Genomic DNA, 25,301 nt, shown 5'->3' with positions numbered 1-25,301 from the left:
TCCTTCTCCATCATGTCTCCTCTCTTTTGTAATGTTTTGCCTGCTGTGTGCACACTGAGACTCTGAATGGCGAGGTTATGCAACGTGAACTGCACTGAACAGTTCCTCTCCATGTGGGCCCTTCATGCGGATATAGCAGAGATCATCTTGAAAGTAAAGAACAGAACAAACGTCTTCTATCGTCTTGATAAGCCTTAACTCTGCCCACACACAGCCAGCGCCCAGGCCCCAACTTTATCGTCACTCATTTTTTTTTTGCTTGTTTTGTGTTGAGTGTAACCATCTACGCCACATTTTGGTCCAAAGCTGCAATTACAACTACCCAGACTTTTTTTTTCTGCTTTTCCATCGCGATAGTACCTGGTAATTACTTTGTTTTTTTAGTACCTGCTCTAACGAGGTTCCAAGCGAGCTGAGCCGATACTATGTGTGACGTCCACAGATAGAGTGTCGGCGCTGGAAGAGTCATGAGCACGACGTCCGACACAATAATCAAACCTAACCATGCGGAAGTGTATATCAATTAAAAGGACTTAAAAATCCATGCATTAATCTCCAACATTTACCAAGGAAATTACTAAAACCTCGACATTTAGCAGAGCACTGCCACAATCGCGGCCATGCGCTAAGTACTGAACGATTCTGTGAACAAATCTTTTTTAATGAACGGAATCTAATGATTCAGTTACACCTGAAAACAACTGATTTACAAGTCACTAGTTTGTGTGTGTCGCGTATAAAACGATTGAGGAGGTACTTCAGTGATGGAAAACCATAACAAACCGTGTAGAGTTGTGTCCTGCCGTGCTGAGGTCATGTACGTTGATTTCTTTATAATAAACAAGTACAGTAGCTTCCAGTGACTTATTTTAATCAGCTTGATTAATGATGTTTGTATAGCCCGGGTCTGAGTGGTTATCTATGGTTTATTTGTGTGTGTGTACATACATGTTTAGTTTTTGATAGGGTTGTATTTCAAATGTGGGTTCTCCCTTACTTGAGTGCACATGGACAAATCCCCCATACCAGTCCCTAAACAATCTGTGTGCATCACTGATCCCTGAAAAACAAGCCATGAATCATCATTAGTTATTATGATAATTATGCACATTCTCTACTCTAATGCAGTTGCAGCTTTTCCCCAATGCTGCATAAATCCTCCTCGCTCAGCGTGACACAAGGCTTGATTTCAGAAACACTTTTTAGCACTCGCACCCTCTGGTACAAGAGTCCTGTCTGGCTGATGTTTTTTGGAGACAGCATGCAAATCAAAAGCTCTTCACTTTATTATCCATCTACTTATGTAAATGACACATAATTGCAGCGCAAATAAAATGATCAATTTCTCTGTAGCTTTCAGTGCCATCTGTAACCCTCGATGTTACCCATATTCTATTTGGTCCCTTAATTACTTTAAAATAGCATGATATTGGAACCACCGATTGTTGGAAAGGATTAAAAACAACATAGCCTGCTTGTTGGCTACTGTGCTCACAAGACTTCGAGTGAGTATTATGTTACTCCTATTTTTAACATGTGTTAAAAGACATTCCCGCTGTGGTGGGAATGGACTCGGGCGGGTACAGCCAGGAACATGGCATAAGCGCTCATGTGCATCGGAGCTGAGTGACGGGTACTTAGAGAAGGCAGGCGTTAAGCCGAGGGTTTGCCTGGCTGCGGAGAAGTGTGTCCTCATCGTAGGAACATGCACAGCTGAAGTGGGAACAACCATTGTTCTGCCTGCCTGCTGAGGATGTTAAAACATTATGACTGTTTTGACGGTCCGCCAACCCCTGCACACAGCTCTACTATGAAGCATGAAACATTGAGATAAAGTTATTATGAGAAGTATATAAAAAATGGTGGTGGGAGAAATTAGACTTTGGCGGTCAACACGAGGGGAGGTTGTTACTGGGGAAACTCCATGTGTGTATCATTCCTATAAAGTAATGTTTAATTATTTAACTCATGTTAATCAACCGGTCCATTACTTTGTTCATTTTTAATGCATGAAGACGTGTAAGTACAATTTAGAGCAGTTTTACTGTGTGTTTTACTGTGATATTCGAATTCGGTTGTGGAGGTGCACACTCGTACTCCATGTAATATCTTCCTCTGTTCAGTGAGTTATTTCCCCCCCTCTGGTTCCCTGCACTGCTCAGGTTTTGAGACTTTTGCCAAGTGTGAGTATCGATCCTGTGCTCTTACAGCCAGCACTTCAATCACACCAGTGGACTGTAATGCTTTTCACTCTGACCATTCAGACTTGAAGGAGGACAGTGCCATGGCACAGTTTAGTTTCACAGACAAAAGCAAAGTTGTCCGTTTCTTGATTTTTGTTGTTTTTATTTTTATTTTATTTTATTATATTTATGCAAGAAACACATAAACAGATTATCAGTGTCAAGCAGTGCTGAACCGAAGGGTCCGGTGGTTCACTTTGCCCATGCTGTGTGCACTAGAAGTGGAGAAATGTTCAACTTTTCAGAGGCATTAGGCAGTCAAATGATGTATATAGCTCTTAGACCAGGCTGTTCTCCCTGTTGGTCGCTCAAAGCAAACCTAACAATGGGAGATACAGCAGATAACGCATTGCTCTCGCTTTTCCAACATTAGCTACTGTTGTTATGAAGTTATGGCAGAAACTGCTCCGCAAACTTCTACCCTACCCTCTAGCGTAAACGTGATTCCGACATGTAAGTGCACTTTAAGTGGCCTCCACCTTTCATTCATACCAACACACATGATGACATGCGACATGTGACTTGTCAACGGTAGTTGGATACTAAATGGGTACACCCGTGCATTGTTGAGTGGTTGCACATGGGCCCATGCTTTGCAGTCTGCATATATCTGTGCTGGTTCTGTGTAGTGGCACTCACATTATCCTCACAGGGAAGTTAATGGAGGGAGAAAGTCAAACAGAGGACAGCACATTCAGATTCTTGCCCTCTCTTGTCCTACACACAGATAAGGAGATGCTGTATGCCAGGCTAATGTAAGCCCTCAAGACATACTCACCATTTCCCTCCTAATGTTCCACCTATTAGTTATTAATGGAGGAGCTACGCATGTTGAAAGTGAGCTAGTGGGCTCGGGGATTGGCTGTTGTGTCCCAGCTCTGGCTGTGTTATCACTCTGTGAACCCGGGAGAACAGATGATATTCCTGATCCAACATTTTAAGGCCAAGTGTTCATGTTTGCCTTGCATTGAAATGATGCGTTATAAATACTTAATTCTTGATGGTAGTGTTCATGTACAGCCTGTCCTGATCGTCACAGTCCTTTTTGCTTTCTCATCCAAGCGTTCTTGGGCCATGATGGACATCCATATCTTTTTGCTACCTTCTGCCCTTCCCCTTCACCCATCGCCTCCTCTCTTGGTATACCTTTGCTTATCGGCAGCACTCACACCTGTGGAGGACCAGCCACTCATGCCACAGGCCCCAGACACGATGTTGCAGATAACCTTTAATTCCCAGAAAAGAAAAAAAGATGGTGGAGACAGAGTCAGAGGGAGAAAGCTCTCCATCTACTGCCAGGGATTGTGGGGCCCGCTGGCATGCAGCCTTGTTGGGGATATGCCCAGGCTTAGCCTCATCCCAGAGAATTGGGCCATGGGCCAGCCATGTTGCTTGACCTAGCAGTATCAGAAGGGCCAGAAAACAAAGCGGCTAGACTCTGTTTTCTGGCTTTCGCGGCCTAGTGTTAGCAATTGTAAGCTCATGCATCAGGCAAATTAAGTGTTTGTTGTGAAGATGGGACTGTGTGTTCATCTCTTAAGGCCTTTGTCTGAGGCTGGCTTTCCTATGTATCTGTGTGCAGCACTGAACCATCTGTTTCAAGTGACAGCAACAGCTTAGTCCACACCTGGCCCGGTAGGAGGCGAAAAGAAAGAGGAGACAAAGAGCAAAGGGACAGGGAAAAGCAAGTTGAGGAACACAAAGGGCAGTTTGTGTTTCCCTTGGTTTAGAATGACTTAGTATTGCAGTTGGAGGTAGAGATGGACCATAATAAATGTTAGGAGAAGGAGTTGTTGTAACGACAGCTGCAGGGTGAAATGTTCAATAGAAACACAACAGCCCAATGTGTTTACTTCCTCTGACTTTCAAATTCACATCATTATTCATCCTTCTCAGTGTGTGCATGCCAGCCTTACCACCTCCAAACTCCTGCACACAAAAAATGCAGATGCTCATAAAATTTTAACAAGTGATTTATCTTTGCCTCCAGAAACATCCACACACTGCTGCTGTTCTGAAACTTGAATGAGATGGAAAACTAAGAACGTGTGAAGGACAAAAGCATGTATTCATGTTGATGTGCTTGTAATATATGATGTGTTTCATCAATTAGTTAAATGTCTCTATTAGCAGCTGTACTGACCTTATATACCGTAGACAGAAAAAATAGTGCATTGAGTGCTACAGCCTTCAACACAAAGTAATATGAGTAGTGGCTTCATGCCAGCAGAATGCTACAAACTATTGATTAATTACAAATAAATTAAGTCAACAGCAGTCTCTCATTTCCTATGACATATTTTTTCCTTGATTATAATTAAAATATTATTGCATGTGATTATGAGCTAGCACTCATATCAGTGTCATGTTAATCAAGTGTATATAGTAATACAGACTTGTTTATAGTTAATATCTGTATGGGCTAGGGTGCACACTGATTACAGGCGACACAGTCTCTGCAGTCTTTTCAGTCTGGCTCATTAAATATAACAATGATATTATTTGATGTAACTTTCTTCATCACTATTATTATCCAGAGCTCTCGTAGTGTTAAATAGACTCATTGTGGATCAGTGTTTTCTCTCTGTCCTCACACCGAGGTTTGCACGTGCTTAAACTAAGCTATGAAAAGCTAATGTTTGCTCATTAGTATCAAAGTGTCAATACGTCGAGGCTCGAGTGTGTCCCAAAACAGTGTAAGGGAATCGGTGAGAAACCAAGCATCAACCTCAGTCATGTAGCATATATGAACACAGTGAAGCGAGGCCACCACGTGATTGTGAGCTGCTAATGAGGTCTACCATGAAATATTGTAGCAAACTTCCTGCCAGGGGCTCAGTGTGCTGCCGCTCCCTGCCGAGAGAGGGATGAAAGAATCTGCAAGGAGAGCAAAGATGGCAGCACAGTCTTTGTGTACAGGTCCTGATCATAGGGGATATTCAGCAAAAGAATGGTGGGGATGAGAAGAGCACCCATGACTGACTGCATATGCATGACAGAGTGCATGTGCTGACATGTAACAATCATTGAAGTGAAGTACAACCACTGGTTCATATATCAATTAAAGAACAGTAGCTTTAAAATGTTCAGGGTTCTGGAGGTGGATACTGATAAATAACTGTGCAATGTAGCATAATAGCTTGTAGCATACCTTACCTTAGGCATAATCCAATGTATTATTATTTCCTTACAATAAATTTCATTATTTTTGGGGTTGTATGTGACGTAAAATGCATTTCCAAGCTATAATGGAGCACTCGCATGTATGTGTCACTTGAAGGTAGGCAGCTACCAGACATGAGCAGATCAGTGTCTGTCATGAATATGTTTTTGTAAATGGGGCTTTTCTCAGCACTCCCCGATACAAAACACAAGTTGATTATATCAAGCATTGAATGTTTTATTTTGTCTCTAACAACAACTGAGCATGTACCACATGAAAAAATTACATCCCCAAGCATCCACCTCGCATGATGCAATGGGGGAAATGTCACTGAGCTGCATCTTCCCGTATCCTTCAACTTAGGTTTAGGTCACTGTTGCCTCTTGAGGCCTCAATTAGTATTTCCCCTTAATCTAGTACAAGCTGTCTCTTGAGAGAGAAGGAAAAAACTCCAGCCAGCTCTGTACAAACAAGGATTGCAGCTGAGAGTCATTACCCCTATGGTCATACAACAACCCCAGAGTCTGAATAGACACCTGAATCTCTCATTCTGTGAAGTGAAGTAAGTGACAGCAACAATACTATCTTCAGACACAGCAGATAAAGGAAAATTCCATCAATGGACTGACGACAGCCTATAAGAGAGTGAGTGAGAAAGTCCCGAACACCACAGGAGGCGCCTGTGGAGGCACAGATAGACAGCTGGTGTGGTTCATCATGGCAATTCAAGAAATACCACAGGGACGTAAATGAGAATAGATCCACTCTGCTGATCTGATTCATGCTCGGTCTGGCTCAGACATCACTTATTTGACGGTGCTTTGCCACTGGACAAAGCAAGGACTTGGAAATGAGGTACGCCTGTCACTAGCCTGCAGGAATGTATCGGCATGAGGTTGGATTTTGATGCATACTTTGTACCTGTGTGGGACATGAGACACAAGGATTATTTTCCACACAAGTGGGAGACATCATTTGTAGAACTAGGTTTATATTGGACAGGTTTAGAAGGCATATTCATGCATAGATGGCTGGCCAGTCACCATATAATTTAGTTCATATTCCGCCTTGTTTATCCTTTGCTGTTGTCTCTCAGATTCTCTTGTTTTTCACACAACTACGCAATTTCCTGGCAGTACCAGCCCAGTGGGGAGGGACAGGAACGTGTGGCAAAACAATATGAATCCTCACAGGATTAATTTGCAGTCGACCGTGTCTCTAGCTTGGCAAATGGTCACATAATTACCCAACTTCCAAATAAACAGCAAACATAATTGACTTTGCCGACTTGGCAGGAGAGGAATATGTTGGATCACGCTTTGCATAGACAGGCGACATCGTTTGAAAGAGTACAGTGCAAGTAGTAAGAGTCAGAAACAACCACAAATAAAACTCTAAACAGATGGTAGTTGTCAAATTGTAGTGGCCGCTGTTAATGGACACTCTGGTGTACCGTTGAGGCTGTTGGTTAATATTAATGAAAGGCACATGCCATACAAAAGGCCATATTTATTCTCATATTTGCTCAGTGATCCAGCCAACTGCACACAAGCCTCCATCAATATCACTTTGCCGCACCCACAGGGATTCACGCTCTTCTTATTGGATGTTAACGATGTCTACACCTGTGCCTGTGGCGGCAGGCCCCCAGGTTTGGACTGTGGCCATCACTCATGATGGTGCTGGCTCACGTGCCAGCACGCAACTGCCAGGCCAAACCAGCCGGCATCTGTTGGGGGTCAGTGGGGCCATCGCTCTGAAGAGCCCGGATGCCTGCAGCGATTTATTACTGGACACAAGTCGTTTCTTTTCCTCTACACCTCACCCTCCGCCCAAGAACTCTATTCTACAGGCGGCCGAGTGCAGGCTTAATCAGAGTTGACATGCTGAGTGTCCTTGGGTGTACTGACGTAGTTATTGCAGATGTGTAGTGTGTGTGTCTGTGTGTGTGTTTGTGTTGCTGTGGCAGTTTGGAGGCAGAAAGAGAATGCTGTGAAAAACGTCTTCATGAAATCTTTGCGGTGTTGCTAGACCGAGCCAGGAACAAAGCAAGTGGAGTGATGACAGGAGGATCATGCAAACGAGACAGTTTTTGTGTCTGTGCTGTGCATTAACATACTTATATATATTTATGCAAATGTCTTAACACATGCAAACCAGGTTGATAGAAATGTGTGCAGTTTGTCGATGGCTAAATTGTGCCTCCATCTCATTGTTGTGCTCTGTCTCTCCGTATAGGTATGAGAGAATAGCACTCTGCAGCAAGGAGAATATTCTGGTACATCTTATAACATCTGCCTGCATTTCTTTGACCTTCCTCTTGGAACTCTGTGACTTACTGTCTTTCTTCATTCCTCTTTTTTTCCTTCCCGCTTTCTGGTTTTGCATGTGCAATCATTTCCCACCTCCCAGACCTAATTTCCATTGCATTTTGATATAATTTAATCCCAATGTGTGTTTATTTTTGTCAAAGACAAAATTCTTTTCAGGAATCTGTAATCTACCACCCTTGAGATGTTTTCGGAAATGGGTGGACATGAGTTTTTTTTGCAGTTGTTCTGTGAGCCCTGAGCTGGACCTTGATCTGGCATTAAGTCGAGCACGTTGAATTTGGGCACCGGTCTCCGACAGGGGTATCACCTCTCTTGTTTGCTAAATTTGTGCACAGGTGATCACCATACTGCTGAGGCCTGGATACTGTCCAGTTGGATGACATTTAGGTGGCATCTTTGTTGTTTACTGATGATGTTGTCGAGTTGTCGCCTCCAATGTGTGCTGGAGTTGTTTTCAGCTCGAGTGCGATGCACTCATGAACATTATAGGCCCATGTGTGGTTATGTCGTGTGAAAAAAAGCAGAGTTAATAGTTAATGGCTGCCCCAAGGGAAACATGTAAGTTTCTTTGAGATCAATATTGCTACTACTTGGGATTTTTTTCATTTTTTATATAAATATTCGTTTCATGTTCTTAGCTTTCGCCTGGAAACCAAATCCAGTTTGACTTCACAGCCTGTATGGCTGTGCTAATCTTTTCAAGCCATCAGCAATTATATTACATACTCTTTAGATTCAAGGTTGGTTTCTCTTTTTAGTGGCAGTGCGCCCTGACGGCTAGTTCACCACAGACAGACAGTATAACCTGGCTTTTGAACACACTACAATATTCACCCTGTTGATCAAAGCAGGAGCGCCAGTGGCAGATATGTAATAAGCAAGTGTCACTTGTTATATGCATATCACATACTACCTTGGCAACAAGCCTTTACATTCCAACTGGAATCAAAGTTCTACCTTTTACTGAAATACTGACTTGAAAGCCCTCTTTCTTCTTTGTTCTTTGAACCCTGTCTTCTTTACTGCTGAGTTTCACATTTGCATCAAATTCACAGACTTTTTAAATACTTTACTTTGACCTCCCCTCTTTGACTCATCCAGTATTTTTTTTCTTGTTCTCACTGTTTTTCCCCTGCCAACTTATACAGATGTTCTTGTCTCTTTTTCCCAATTTGTTTTCTCCCCTCTATTAAAAGACTGTCAGTGTTGCCTGCGCAACATATTTTCTCCTCCGCACCCCTCTGCTCTTGCTCCAGACTTGCAGTATTTTGCTGATGTTGCATGCGTTTCCTGACAATATGGGGCATAGCTATCAGCGCAGCATGATCACTCTCATCTGTTGTTTTCTTACCAAGATATCTGCACAAAACTACACTCAGTGCTGTGTTGGAGAATATAGATAAGGCTTCCTTGCATTATTGACCCTCATACACAAGATAAGCGTTTTTCTCCTAAAGCCTCACTTATACTCAATTGCTTATGCAAACACGGACACCTGTGGACATGTTTGCATTATATTCTCCGCTTGAGGTCTGTGAGGAAGGTATGTTTCATACGTATGAAGCAATAAATGTCTTTACACACATTAACTACAACATTAAAACTGGTAACTGTGGCAGATCCTTGTATTTTTTACTTAGCCATAAATAAATGGCGACATTTAGTGCAAATAATGTGCCACATTATTAATGTTTACTGGTCGCTCAACAGTTTGCAGCTCTTTTTAAAACTAGATGTGAGCGGCTGAGGCTAATTAACTGCAATAACGCATTGTGTAACTACATGTCTCCTATTTTCTTTATTATATTGTGTATATCACCACTCTAAAATTCAACTAACTTTACCGACAATCTACTGGATATGCACTTGTTTTCTTTTGTCAGTCATAGCTGCCACCCTCTGTTAGCCACATTCTCTGTAACTCGCTGTCTTACTTCTCAAAGCCACACTTGGTGGTTATCCTAGCCTAGCAGGTAGCTTAGCAGCAGCAGTGGCTTCATTCTCCCTTGCACGTAGGTTTTCGTGAAGCAAAATACTGTGAAAGTGAAGAGTGTGAATGCCACTGATGGTGGAGTCATTTGTACAAAGATATTAGCTTGTTTTGTCCATTATTTGTTTTTCCACAAGGTGAATTGTAGAGGAGAGGATATAGTAGACCTGCTTATCTTAAATTGAGCCTAATTGTTGGATACATGGTGGTGTGTTTCCGTTGATTTCAGTTGATGCCAGCGTCTTACTCCAAAACAGCAGACCGGTTGGTTCATGAACGCCCACATACATTTGTGTACCAATGCATACTTGCAGATGCAGAAAGTACAGCAAGGGGTGGCTTCCTCGCTTATTTTGTGAAGGAAGTACTACTTTCACCAAGGAAGGTTATTTCTTTGGGGCGTTGCTCACTAACCGAAGGTAGTAACGTGGGAGGGAGAAGTGGAAGGCAGATTGAGAAGAATCCTCACTGTAGTGGCAGAGAAAGGTGAGTGGGTGGTTGGCTCCAAGACTGGTTGTTAGTTTCATGCTCTTGCTGTAACGAGGCAGCCAAAACTTCGGTGGCCACTCAAGGCCACAATTAACATGTATGAGCAGCAGCGCTGGTCATGAGACGGGTTGTCAAAGTGAACGACATTAATTGGTTCTCTGGCGTATTAGAACAGTATCCTGCAAGCAAATGGAAGAAATGCTCACAAAGAGACAATGACAGTAGAACCAGTGCATTACTTCTCTTTATTCTAATATGTCAGCTCTGTCATTCATGGAAGAACTGTTTGAGTAATTTTAGTTGTTAATGTGTAGCTTTGTGTGTAGCCACAGTGCAACAACATATTTCTTGGTGCACGTTTCTTTTGTGTGTGTGTGTGTGTGTGTGCATTTGCCTCTACTGGTTCAGGGAGTTTCAGTCACCCACCTCCACCTCATATTTATGGCACCAGGCAATCCTCCATTAATTAGAAAGAGTGTATCAGCACGATAAATGCCTCTGATAAAGAAGTTAAGCTGATGACTCACAGGGGAGGCAACATGGGTTTACATGGGACTTAAAGTAGACCCCTGAGATAAATGGGAATTACCAGGCCCAAGATCTAAAAGACGCTAGCAATAACAAATCAGGCGAGGTCTTACTTGACTTATTTAGCAGGCTTACTGGAGCTTTGAGGAAAGTGGAAACAGATTCAACGTTGATGAAAAGCTTTGGGGTGACACTAACCTAGTTACTTCAGGTTAATGTGACTGTCCTTTAAACTTGTGAAGACAGACCTGGTGCTTCTTGTGGATGTTTGCACTTAATTCTCTGCCACGTATTCAACCATCAAAGACGAACTGTGCGTCACAGGATCTTGGAAAGTCTTCATTTTTCAGTTTCTGAGCGGGACAGCAGCAGCAGCAGCAGCAGCACTGAGAAGTTGCAAAGTGTCTTGTGTAAACAGACTCGACTTTCCAACTTTTGCGTCATTGTTTATGCTTTTGTCAAACAGTTTTATTCTCCACTATGCCATAAGGCCAGGCTTTCATAAAACTATGCTGGAGAGTTTTATGGACGAGGCAGCTTTGTGGTAAATAACATATCTGTGCACACAGTCGTGTTTAGCACTTGTGCTTTCTCGTGAATTCTCTTGCAGTAAATACAGTATCTGTGTACGGTATTGTCTGCATATGTGTGCCTGTGTGTGTTTGTCCGTAAATAAAAGAGACAGATGGTTGTGTAAAGAGAATTTAGGAGATACAAACAGGCCTGTGAAATATTCCATTCATCCATTCCCAAAATGCCACATGCTTTGATGCCTTTTTCTCAAAAAAAGGGGACACGCTCTTTTCCCAAAAATCAACATTTACTTTTATGAAACACAATTACATGCTGATTTGTTTTTGTGACTCAGGAAGGCAGTAACTTGTGATTTGTTTTTGTGATCTCTTTTGATATATCATTTTATATCCTATTGTTCTCCTCACTAGCTTTCTTGTTTCTCAGCTGCCCAACAAGTCTCCTCTTATCTGATTCTTTACCTCGTTCACGTTCCTCTTATCTCTTTCCTCTTGTTCTCCCTGAAGCTGAGTGACCTCTCTCCCGTTGCAGTGTCTCTCTGTGGAGTTTTATACAGATAGCTAAGGAAAAGTTTACCGTGCCTTTAAGGGGTAATTATCAAACCGTAAAACTCCCACTCAGCACCCACTGGGTAATTACATTTCCCCATCGCTCCTGTTTTTTCTTTTGCATCAGTTTTTACAGCTTTGACAATCTACAATTCTACAGCAAATATCCCCTTGGACCCCCTTCTACTGGACACTGTGTGACGTAAAAGCCTATTAAATTAATATTTTATGTTTTTCAAGCTGTGTTCATTGTGGGTGTAATGAGTTACTGGCTTTTTGTTAACAAAAATTGATGACAAAATCAGTTGTTCAATTTATCGCCTCGTGTGTGATGCCTCGACTGACTCCGTCGGAGTGTCGTCCAAAGGTTGTATTTGTTAGTTTGCAATCTATGACTTAGAACCAGAAATACTTCAACACGTTGCTGTTGAAACAAAGAAAACAAAGAAACAAAGAAAGGCTCTCTTCTCATTTCCACTATCTGCTGTAACCAGGTATTTTCTTTTATTTTTTATGAGCTCATCATCACTAGATCCACCTTTTAAATTATTTTCTTAATTGTGTCGCATTTTAATGGAAAATATATTATGGATGCTTCAAATTTTACCTCGGAATTAATCATGTTTTCTTGCTTTTCTGTGCTTTATGCTAATGCTGAAAGGGTTTCCTCTACTCTCTCTCTCTCTCTCTCTCTCTCTCTTGCCCACACACACACTATTTTTCGGTTGGTCTCGCCTTCACACAAACAGCAGCTCACCCCATTTGCATTCTGGGCAATTACGTTCAATTTGTAAACTGGCGCTGAACTTTAGTGGAATTAGATTTTTAGCTAACAGACCTAATGACATTTAATGGAGCATGATTTATTCATTTCTCTCTCATCAGGTCAAGATATGATATGCCACAGCCGGGAATGAAATAATAGCAGATATTTTCTCTGCTGTTAGATTCTCAGTTTGTTCAAAGTGTAATTTCCAAAACTTCACCCCGAATAACCTTCAAATGGATTTAAGATTTAACAGTGCAATAATTGTGCAATAAATACATGTGATGTACAGTCAGTGTAATTTGTAGGCATCTATCTATTTTGAAATTAAGACCAAGAGGGAAAAAGTTTGCCAAAAACCTATCAATCACACCCACGGTAAATATTGTTTTCCGTTTTGTTTTTTAAACTGTCAAATTTATTGTAGTCTGTGATATCGGCTCCTTTTTAAAGCACTTGTTCTTACAGTTGCTGTCTCTGGTAAGCTTATTTTATGTGTCAATTTCAGCACATACTTTTTATTTGGAGAAAAAGACATATTTGAATACAAGATGTGGCTCTGTGTATCATCGACTGTGATCTATCATTCTTTCTCTCTCAAGACGCCTTCTCTTTCACATATTGTCACACGTTGTTGCCCGTATCCTCTTGGAATTGTTCCATTTCTCTTCCAGAGATGACTGGTAGACTCTGATGGGTACTTGTATAGCAAAGCTAACGTACAAACAAACCAAAGTGCTGTTAATGAGAAGCAAAAACAAAATCACACTCATTGATAATTGATAGCAGAGACTGCGGCAGAATGGCATTAAGCAGCATAATGATCAAGCACTCAGCACACAGATGCTTTCAAATGACATCCTACCATTTGTCTTTGAGATTGTGTCGCACAAATCAAGTATATTAAAAATTCATTCTTACATAATTTCCTTCACATTTCCTGCATCCTCCCTCCATTTTTCAAGGTGTTCCTATTTAGGGAAACAATAGTGCTTGGGTACACACAGGTGTTCTCCCCCCGTCCTCTCTTCCTCTCTTATTCCTAGTGCAGTCCTTTCTCACACATCATCCTAGTGCCTGTCATTGTCATCAGGATGATGAAGAGGTGTCAGGTTGTGTGTCTGCTTCTGGTATCTCTGTTGTGTTTTGTTTTTTTCTGGCTGCCGGTGTAACTGCGCTTCTCAGATCCCAGAAGTACCTGGCCGATAGCTCGAGGCAGTTCAAAATTACAAACTGATAAACATCCTTGGTGAAACTGCGGTCTGAAACAGTGGAAACTCATTTCACCCCCTTGTCCCTACAGTTTGCATGTCCACATGTAGATATTCTGATTCTTATTGAGTAGAAGGAATGGAATCTTAAAGGAATTGGAGTCAAAATTAGATGTGGGATCAGACCTTGATTTCTTCTTCTTCTTCTTCCCAGCCACACACATGCAAACACTTAATGTGCATATATATTAAAGTTGCCTCAGACTTGCCCTTGTAGCTTCTCATGCAGCAGTTCTGAACATTCATCTACTTCAATCAAGGCAGTCTATCTGCACCACTGTTCATACTTCCCTTCTCATGCGGTTTGATGAACTTGCTGGGGCTTAATGCACCTGTACAGACCCCGATGCTCATACCGATGAGCCACTGCAGACCTATCCGCCATCAACTTTTGATGTAGTTATCCCCAGGTAGGCCCAGGTAGAGTCTTTCAGACTCAGGATTGGATTGAAGGGCTTAAGGGGGCCTGATTGGCAGAGCAATTTAAAGCCGCTCATTAAGTCCACATCAACGTGATTGGGACAGTTTAGTTTCTCTTCATTCTGTGGGATTCAGTCGACCCTCCGTGGAGGGAATGCTTGATCAAGACCGAACCATTTTCTCTCCAACTCTCAACCTGATTGTCTTGTCACAAATAGAGTTGTCATCATGGGAAGATTGTGGAATGTGTGTATGAGCAAAATGACTGTCCTGAATCTGTTTTCCAATCACAAAGACAAAGTTGCGTCTTGTGTAGCTCCAGAGTACTTGGAGGGTACTCATTAAAGAAATACTTGAAGCTCAGTGGTGTCAAATGATGACTATGCATAGAATGTACTTTAGTGTGTGGGACCCAGAGGAAAAAGAAGACTTTGGGTTTGGAATGTCAGACTGATAAGGTTCTTTTTTATGCTTTTTTATGTTTAAAAACATCTTCTGTTTTTGATATTTATTTAGATACAATTGACCTAGAGAATGATGATGTTGTAACATCATATCCATGGTTTATGAAGGACTTTAGCTGGTACGTCTAATTTCTCTAGCTTTATTGTGAAAAACCTCCCAGATCGACATTGGAGGAATGTTTGACATTCAAGTAGGGTTATTAGAGTAAAGGTTTGGATTCTGATGTGATTATCTTATCTTAAAATGGTCTCTCGATTTAAAATACCTTGTGATATGGTGACTTAAATTTTCATTTGCAAGAGAGAATAACCTAACTCCCAAGACCAGCCACCTTTACCTGAATCCACTGCCAGTGACCTTCACCTACATCAGTTTTACAGCTGTATTAAGGCCAACAGGAGCTGCTGTATCTAACTGAAGAAGGTGGTTTTCACCTCATTGCTTAGCCAGTGGCATAATTACAACACATTTATTTCTCCAAAGGTGATGGCAGTGTCCGTTCACTCTTGTTATTTTGTCATCAGGACTCTTCATGTGTGGCCTGGCCTTTGCATTTGTGTTTTTACACACAAATAAATTATGTGCTTGGACAGAAACACACACGGCAAGACTCAAACCGTGCTGTCACTCTGGGTGTGCTAACTGCACCTAATGATAGGTTCTTCTCTCTCACATGGTCTACCTTTCCATTTATATCTCCCCTCATGATCACCTCACCCATCCATCTCTGACCTCCCTCCTCTCTGTCTTCTATACTCACTTTCTTTTTTCAGTCAGAGAGCAGCAAGTCGACAATGTGGTGCTTTTGTGATGACGGAAAAACACTTGATAATTTGGGCAAATCAAATACTGGATGTGTGTATTTGCGAGTGCAAAATCATCTGGTTTAGTGGTGTGAGTTTGTTTTATTTTTCTGTTAATGCCTGATTACAATGCTATCTGCTTCTGAGTGTACGGATGAACTGTGTATTTAATTTTTAAAATGGCACTAATGCTCTGGCTAAGTCATCAAATTACTCTGCAGGATTAACAACACTGTTGCCAAAGCAGGCTGATTTAAACCACTAACCTCTGCCCTGTTCAACAGTTTCCTCATGCAGGATTCTTTGACAACCGGAAGAACACAGTCTTCCGACTATTTTGTAGCTCAGTTGGTATAAAATATAATTTTATCCTTTGAAGGTGGGGAGCCGGTGCCAATCCCAGCTGGAATTCTTCAGTAAATGCTAGGTTCCCACTGGACAGATAGCAATCACTGGGCCATCACACAAAGACAAACAACCATTCATGCTCAAACTCACAGTAAATTTAGAGTCTCAGCTAAATCTCACCCCAGTCTGTATCGAGTACCCAGAGAAAACCCACCCACACACGGGGAGAGGGTAGAAGCTTCACACAGGGAGGAGAATCCTGATCAAACCTGTATTTGAACCTTCTTGCTGTGAGGCACCAGTGTTTTCCACTGTGCCTGAAATTTAACATGCAGTTAATAATTGTTCCATTGCTTTGCAGTCGTCGGCCACATCATTTATACTCTCTATTAGCTCTTCTCTTACTCATTTCCCTGTTGTGTCTGTTCTTGTCTGTTGTAAGGACTCAGTTTTCTTACAGGGATCATTAGAGTTTAATCTACTCTACTCTAATCTACTCAAATACAGTCACATGGAACCAAGACATTTAGTCCTAAATGATTGTGGGCTCGTCACATGTTTTTCAGATGTAATAAGCAGTTGTAAGTACTGTTATTCAGCAAGCAATCCAAGCAATCCTCTTCTATTTCTCTGTGCAAGATAATCAAAGTGCAATTGGTGCTGCACATTTCCTCCTCAGTCTCTGATGCCCTTGCTAACACCAAAGAGCTTGTGGTTTTGCCACCTAGGCCACTGCCTTTGTTCCTTTACATGCTTCACTGTAAGCAGTGGGAGGGCCAGAGTGTGGGAGGTAGAGTGGGAGAAATAACAGAAGACAGTGAGTTAAAGTGCACAGCTGCAGCAAAGAGCACTGGATTGACGGGTAACTGTGTCGCGAAGACAGCTCGAGATGGACAAAAGAGGACGTGATGGAAAAGTGTCGAGCAAAGAAGAGTACGGCTAAGAATAAAGAGGGAGACAGAGGTGAGGTAGTGAGGAGAAAGACAGGCAGGTTAATACCAATCTCTAGCTGCCGAAGATTGACATTATTAACTGTTTTTTAATGAATACTGGTCCCTCATTGGTCAATACTGAAATGATGCCATGATGGTGGACTAGCACTTGGACTAGATGGTAGGCTAGCACTCAAACAATTAGATTCACTTTAACTTTAACTTGTATCAAGTGTCAAAAGGTTGTGAGAAAAAACACCCACAATCTCTACGAAAAACATATTAATACAACACTTGATAAATGTAAGGCAGGATGTTGTTTTTCACTGCTTCAGGAAAGCTAACAACCAGCAAAACCAAAAGATTCTGCTGCTGCGAGCAGAAGTCCTCAGTGCAGCCGTCTGGCTGCCAGGCTGATAGCAGGCTGAACGTTACACCCATTATGATTATGTAGCTGCTTAAGATGCTGTTGGCAACAGCATGTGCCAAAAAAAAGCCCAGCGACAATGTCAAAACTTTCTGTTTAACTTTAACCGACAAAACGGAAGACTACATTCACTTTCAAAGTACACTGTTCCTCACAGCTTTCCCCTCCCTACACCTCTGTGTTCAGTGTCCTCTGCAGAAAGTTAGAGAAGAGTACCAACACGTATCTCCCAAGTATCGCTATGGATAAGTAGTATTGAGATTAGTATTAGTATCAATAAAACCATAATGACATTCATGACTAGCAGAGGCAGGGGAAAGAAACGGCTGGTTGGATCCGAGGCTTTTGAAACGGGAGGGATGGAGTTGGTGGCTGTGGGGAGTTAGCAGGTGATTTATAGGGCGGCGGCTGTGCGCTCACAGTCAAGAAGCCTTATTCATTTCTCCCCTAATCTGGATCGCCCAAGCTAGACATGCTTAAGGTAATGGGCACAGCTAGCTGTCTGCAAGGCCACCAACGGTCACGCAGTCAGGTGGAACCACTTCATACAGAGCGGGCAATGAGACCCAAATGAAAAAAAAAGAGACAATAAGATGACATGTGTGATGGTTTTCTTTCCAGACCTTGAAAGGTTTTCTGATGTACTGTATGTGCAGGAGGGAGGCAACAGCTGGGGAGACATTAAGAGAGGTGAACAACAAGAATGGCTCAAGAGAGACTGAGGCCAGCTTGAAGAATGGAGGTTTAGATGGAGGGAGAGGAAGTGAAGACAGGTGGGAGTGAGGGAGAAATTGAAGGGGGATGGATAATCAGAGGAGGAGGAGGGATCATGATGGCAGGAGAAGGTCAAGGCGAGATAAATGCAGGGCGAGAGAGATTCACAGTTTGAGATGTATGCAGAGTGCAGAGCGGATGTCAGGGGCCTCAATCTGCAGCTGAGCTCTCATAAGCAGCGACTCTTTGGCTTTTTTTCCTTTAATGCTTGTTTCTGCTTTATTCGGCATGCATGTGTTCACCTGATGGAAGATGTTGACAAAGAAATCACACTGTTTTTGTTTTGTTTTTCTTCACTCTTTTCCCTGTTTGCTCTCCAGTTGTCCCCTTGTTTGTTTGATTTGCTTCCTGCCAGAAGGACAGACAATATTCTGGATGGGTCCAGTGCTGATAAGTGGATGCCAGCGGGCGCCCTGTAGCGTAGACTCTTGTTCAGAATGGCAGATCACTTTGTGCGTCATGTGAGAGGATGAGAGGGGGAGAGATTGGGAGATGTTGGCTGACTCCGAGTCCTTCCTTGTGGCATCTGTGATTGCAACAGCAAGTCATTTGCATTGATTCACTGCAGAGAAAGTCTGGCATCTGGGTGGTTTCATTGTCCAAGTATTGCTGGAGAGATCAGCCACGCACATATGGACACAAACAGGCATATTTTGTGGTCCTTTTCATGACAAGGAACCTTTCCGAAAAATTGGTTTTTTTATACATACGTATATATATATTCCTGTGAACCAAGCACTTCTTTGTTGGCGGTGGGTGACAATAATGAATCTGTAATTTCGGGCTCGCACTCAGAGATGACGCTTGGTATTTCGATTATTTTGATCTCAAAAGGCCAGAACAATACCACTGTCTGAATGTTATTTATTACACAGCAGTGCTCATTATACAGATTCTCAAGTGAAAAATAACAGTCTTTTCACAACAATAGAGCTGGTACTAAATTTGCCTCTCCACTGTCTTACTTATGGACAATTAATAAAGTGGAGATTGCATTAACACGTCACCAATGTGGAGCCGTAGAAAATCATTTGCATATAGCACAAATGGTTGTGCTTTATCATTTGTGTCACTGTCAGATTCTTATTTTTACCAATGTGTAACAATTTCTATTTGAACTACTGTTGTAATTTGTGAGAAGGGTTTAGTCATGATAGTCTAAATGTATTCTTTTTCAAATAATCCTTACTGTAAGGTGAAGTCCACAATCTGTGCTGTAGAAATCCCAAATAATAGAAACCATAACCGATTGTTGCTCTCACTCATATTGTCAGAGTGAGTGACTGAGTGTGGCTCTGAAGACTTTAAAAAAGATTTTCATTGTGCCTGTTGCCAAAAAGCCAGTAGTAATTTTGAAGGGCTTCCTGCCTCTGTGTCATGCATTATTAAACGCACATCTCATTGAGTATTATCCCCACACAGTCCACTTGTACAGCTTTATGTCTTTAAGTGTTACCAGCGTAGCAATTAGGAATTTTGTAAAAATAATAATAATTATCATGACAAGGTTTGAGATTTTGGGGGTGAGTTTTTTTTTTGTACAACATGATTCTGTTGCACTCTTCACCCAAAAAGGACAGTTAAAAAGGTCCCTTAATAAACACTATAGGGCTGCAACTAACAGTTATTTTCACAATCAGTTAATTTATTTCTTGATTAATCGATAAATTGAGTTTACAAAATCATTGCAAAGACACAAGTTCATGTACTCGGGTTAATCTGAACTGTGCCAAGACATGACATCTTGTTCTCTGAGAAAAAACTGGTGCTCTCCTTTTCCCCCAGAAGACAATGGGTAAGTATTTTTTCTCAGGCTCTGCACCAGAATCATCCTAATTAAAGCTGTCAATGAAAGTGAATTTTTTTATATGAAATTGAATGTTCTTCCTCTGAGATTACTGAGGAAGATTCTGAACATTAGCTGGCTAAATCGGCAAAACAAGACGACATTTTCTCGTACCAAGGTACTACATAAGACCCAGTGCAGAAAGGACTACATAAAATGCATTAAATGGTGCTAAAACAACAAATTAACTGGACTGACTATTCATCAGCCAGAAATAACAATACATCCAGTATAACATTCAAAACTGCTCAAAATATTTGTCTAATTTTATTGTGGAATGGGGCCACATGGATTGTGTAGTAGTTAGCACTCTTGCCTTTGCAGCAAGAAGAAAACCTGCAATATGGGGATTAGGTAAATTGGTCACTCTCAATTGACTGTAGGTGTGAGAGTGAATGGTTGTTCGATGTGGCCTTGTGATAGACTGGCCAACTGTCCAGGGTGTGACCCTGGAGGATAAAGCGGTAGACAATCGATGGATGGATGTTGCGGAATGGCAGATGAGGTTGGCGGCACGGCCGTATCCTGTTTCTTCCCAAATACCGACACTCGTAAAACCAGTTATAAAAAGGATTCCACCAGGTGGGAAGCAGGAACAAGGAAGGAACAAGTAATGCAACCGCACAGAAAAGATTTGTAAGAGTTGTTAAACATTTGCTGGACCTAGACCTACAGATATACAGCTTTATACTAAAGAGTCCTGGCACTTAGTTGAGTACAGAGGAGTATTTAGAGAAGCATATCCTTTATGATTTATAAAGGCGAAACCCTTTGTACAACATGGCAGAAGCTCCACAGCCACAGACATGAGCTGCGTAAGATGCTGCAGATTAGAGGCACAGCCGTCACGCACTTCACACACATCTACTGTGAATCCAGCCTAAGTCTAGGATTTTAGCTTACATCCTGCACCCAAACAAGACGTCCATGGATTCTTCAAACACATTTATGTTAATGTAATGCACTACCCTTGAACCTCACCATCGTTTGCAACCCCACTACAATTATCAATGTCAGCAGAGTCCGATTGTTGACCCACTTATCAAGCCCGATTTTCTGCCTCTGCAGATTCTGTCGCCGTATGTCCTCACAAGACTTCTCTATACTTCATGTACTATAGCTCAGACCTAATACTGACCTTGGTTGAGTTCATAGATCGAACCGTTAGATAATTTGCTTTGGTCGGTCGCAAATTGCTGCACAGTCGCAAAACCCACTGCACCAGAGGACCTCAGGCGGTGTTCATTAAGTCAATCACTTCAGAGTGATTAAAAAAATCAGGAGGATGGGAACTCGAGCACCATTCTGTGTCCAAGTGCTCGGGGTGGGAGCTGAAGTTATTGTTTTTGTCGGTCTGTGGCAGTGCCTTTGACAGTTTCAAATCCCAGATGCAGAAAGTCATGAGTCTTGAGCGCCTGGAGAGGTTTATCAACAGATTTAGTCTTAAAAAAATGTATCTAAGAAAATCTAAGTTTTACAGTCACAGTTGACACTTTTTAGTTTGAAGACATTTTGTGCTCTTTCTTAGAAGTTCTACTGAGTCATGGGTTGTCACTGACACAAAGGTGTGTTCAGATGAGCCTTATTACACAAATCATATGAATTAGGGTGGAAATTGGTGTGAAGCCACCTTGAGAAAGGTGTTGTGTTACAGCCTCCGTCCCTCTCTCTACAGGAATGATTTTGACCTTTATAACACCAATTGCCTTCTCCGTTTCCTTTCAACCAGCGTTTCCTCGTTATTATTATTTTACCCGTGTGTACTCTAAGCTGCTTCAGGCTGAACAAGTTTGCCCTAAGTTGACGAGACGTTACAGTGGGTTTGCACATGTTTGCAGCATACTTCTGCTTGTAACTCCTCTGCCAAATCCAAAAATGCCACTGTGATATTTAGGCTGCAACTGTTAACAGATTAGTAATTGACAGCTAAATGAATCCCAACTATTTTGCGGTTTTAATATTAACTACTACACTACTTTGCTCTATGACCGTGGTTCTCAAACTGTGGTACGTGCACCACCAGTGGTCTGTGAGCTTCCTCTGATGGTACTTGGAGGAAAATCGGAAATACTGTTCTAACAGGTTACATAAATAAATAAATAAAGTTAAATAATAATAGTTAGAGTCACCTTATCTTTCACTCCATCTTGATCTAATTTCGCTATACCAGTGTGTGTGAAGCATATGTGAGGAAGAGGAGGATGATGAGAGGGCAAATTATCTTGTAGGGGAATAAATCTGCCTCCTGTGAAGTCAATAGCTCACTTTGCGCAGCCTATTTTCACCACTATGATTTACTGTTGGTGATAATGGTGTCACTTTCTCAGGTGGTAAAGTTTGAGAACCACTGCTCACTGGTCTTGGGAAACATTCATCAACATTTTTTCAACATTGACCAATCAACTCACTGATTAGTTGAAAAAAACGATCAATCAATTTTAAAAACACCAGCCTAAAAGATGTAGTCGTAGTCCATGTCTTCTGTCCTGACAGCCGCATTACTTCACCATTTAATGTACTTATTTATTGTTTCTCTGTGTTATTTTTTTTTTTAGATACTTTATTAATCCCCTTAGGGAAATTATTCTCAGTCTCAGATTGACTGATATTCTCTGCATTTGACCCATCCTAGAATTAGGAGCAGTGGGCTGCCACTGAGTAGCGCCCGGGGAGCATTGGGAGTTGGGTACCTTGCTCAGGGGTACCCCAGCCCTTTTTTTGGCCGGGTGGGGATTTGAACCGGCGACCTTCCGGTTACAAGTCAAGTTCCCTTTCCACTTGGCCACGGGCTGCTTCAATGACAATGAGCATATGAAATAAATCATTACTCATTGCCCACTTCATGCTCAGAAGAGAACATCATGACTCATCATCATGGTAAGCGAGACCAAACTCTTTAGAAACGCATTTCTCAAGTCAAAAACTATAGAAATGATCCCTGAAAGTATAGTCTTAATAGTCTTTGCTGTCCAGTTGCATGCATGATATTGTTAACTGACCCCGTCTTGTCTAGAGATTTTAATCTCGATGTTACTACCTCGTAAAAAGATTTTTTTTGTAAGTGCTGCTGTCAGTATTCGTTGCCATGTCAATATTTCACCCACTGGTCCACCCAGCAACATGTTGACTGCCAGTCATTTGATGGCTTTAATGGGAAATCTACACACTCGGCTTATATACACATACATAGTGATAAGGGACTTAGTATTACTGGCATAATGGAAGGAACACCAAAACCCTTTTTATGTAGCCTATATGTAATGCATAAATGATACTTTATGTGTCTGTGCTCATCTCTTATAGAGAATCATCACAATGGTGCTGATTAATCTAAGAATCCTCTTAAATGTAATCTATTAACCACTATAATTATCATCAATACTCTTTGACCAGACTGAAAATAAGATTTGTCATTTCTAAAATGTTCTTTCCAAAGTCACTGTTCCCCCAAAATTGCCAAACAATTACTCTATCATCGAAAGTGTCAGACTACTTCTATTTGCCTTATTTGTACACACTCCTCCCTTGATTGACTGTCTGATGAAAATTCTCGGTGATGTGAAGAAAACAGACGTGTTACGGAAGCTTTGCGATGAAAGTAATGAATCTGAGATGTGTTGTTTATAAAAGATTTGATGATTAGTAAGTACCCCGCAGAGCAAAAGCTGACAAACGAGAGAAGAGCAGAGACACTTAAGGGTTTTCTCCAGACAAGTCGACTGAGACGCTTTTGCACCTATTTTCTCATTTTTAGGCTTCATTATGAAAGTTTTTTTTCAGCCGCGTGTGTGTGTGCGTGAGAGAGAGAGACTTGATGCAGATGGGGCTTGAAATATTCTTTCGTTTTGTTTTTCTTATTCTTAAGACTAGAGAAGCCAAGGGGGGATAAGAGAACAGCAAATAATCCCTGAGATTCACCACAGAGGTTATTGTCATGTCGATACACGTCATAAAAATAGAACTTAAATAAAATGACACATCAGATAAACACATAAACTGGTTTTTATGCATAACTGTATACAACAAAGTTCTGCAGGAAGATGTTTTTATTTACAAAACACTAAAAGCTGTGTTTCTTCCTTATTTACAGGTCAGTATTTTTCAGTTTTAACCAGTAAATATGCAATCTGAAGGTCCATGTCTATGTAATCATATAATTTGCATCCTGTTTTGCAGACACTGTCTTATTTTTAGCCTGAGTGTCCCTCCTCACCTGCTCCTCCACAATAAGATGAGCAAGTAAAATGCTTTTATGGTATAAACATCTTGTTCTTTTTCTGGGTCACAGATTAAAAAAAAAAAGAAAGAAAGAAAAGAAAAAGGATGTTTGGCCAATTAAGCAAGACATTTATTTTAGGATTACTGCTTCATCAACATAAACCCTTTGAACGTAACCTTAAAAATGTTTTATTATTATTTATAAAAATATTACAGCTCTGAGCGCGACTGTCCACATATATAATTTATTTAATGTGATTGATCTCATTAATTTTTATGTCATGGCTCTCAACTAACACACATATCAGACGTGTATGAGGTGATCAAGTTTTCGGGATATCACAAGCACTATGTTAGGGAGCGTCATGTGTCATTCAGGGAGTTTCATGTTTTTTCAAAATATAATTGTCATTTTTCAGTGTTACACACTAAAATCTAATTTATTTGCATTGTACTTGGATTACTGCTGAAAAAACTAACTCTTAACACACCACTACTACGTTGACTATAAGTGACACATTTATTTTTTCCAGCTTTCTGCATCTGTCTTCTTGAACAAACCAACGTTTTTTTCAGTTTACAAGAATGCTCCCACACCATGACTTTGGATGTTTCTGTTTTGGTGGAAACAAAGAAACCAAGCTTGGATGCTCATGTCGCTGGGGAAGTGAAATATATTTAAACAACTTTGTTTTAAATGGAAGTCTATTCTAAAATGAGCTTCTACTTCCCACTTATAATGTTAGTGAAAATGTTCCTGAGCACTGGTCTCAATCTTTAGTTTCCTGTCATCCTCAATAACATATAATGTAAATTTTGTAATTTATGTTCCCATTTAGAGGAACATAGACAATGATGTACAGCACGTACTGTATGTGTCCTTCCAATTGGAGCCTGGTTGCAGGAGATGCCTCTGAACTTTCAATTGTTAATATGACGCTGGCCCATTTGCAATTCTGGAGGCTTCAAATTGGGACTTCAATTACATTTTTTGCTTCTGTTGATCAAGGAGAAATAATGTAGTAAAATACAGCTTTTGAAACTTTGACCTGAAACACTTGGCTAGGCGTCGTTAATAGTGAACTCCGTTAAATCCTTTGTGAATTTTAACAAAGATGTAGTTTCTGTCTTAGAGCGGCTTATTTTCTATTCGACTGTCTGAATAACTGCAAACAAAATGGTTCACTGTTTCATGGTGCTGCA

At 41.2% G+C, this 25,301-nt stretch overlaps 1 long non-coding RNA gene and 1 pseudogene across 2 annotated transcripts in view; one reads left to right on the top strand and one right to left on the bottom strand.

The window, feature by feature from the left end:
• Positions 1-25,301, top strand: part of LOC131456871 (uncharacterized) — a 238,869-nt gene that overhangs the window by 108,335 nt on the left and 105,233 nt on the right. The gene's annotated exons all lie outside the window — the stretch shown is intronic.
• On the bottom strand, positions 22,637-22,834 carry LOC131457382 (small nucleolar RNA U3; annotated as a pseudogene).

Source organism: Solea solea, chromosome 3, assembly GCF_958295425.1.
Source record: "Solea solea chromosome 3, fSolSol10.1, whole genome shotgun sequence".
Lineage (NCBI taxonomy): Eukaryota > Metazoa > Chordata > Actinopteri > Pleuronectiformes > Soleidae > Solea > Solea solea.
This window is presented reverse-complemented; position numbering and strand designations above follow the sequence as displayed.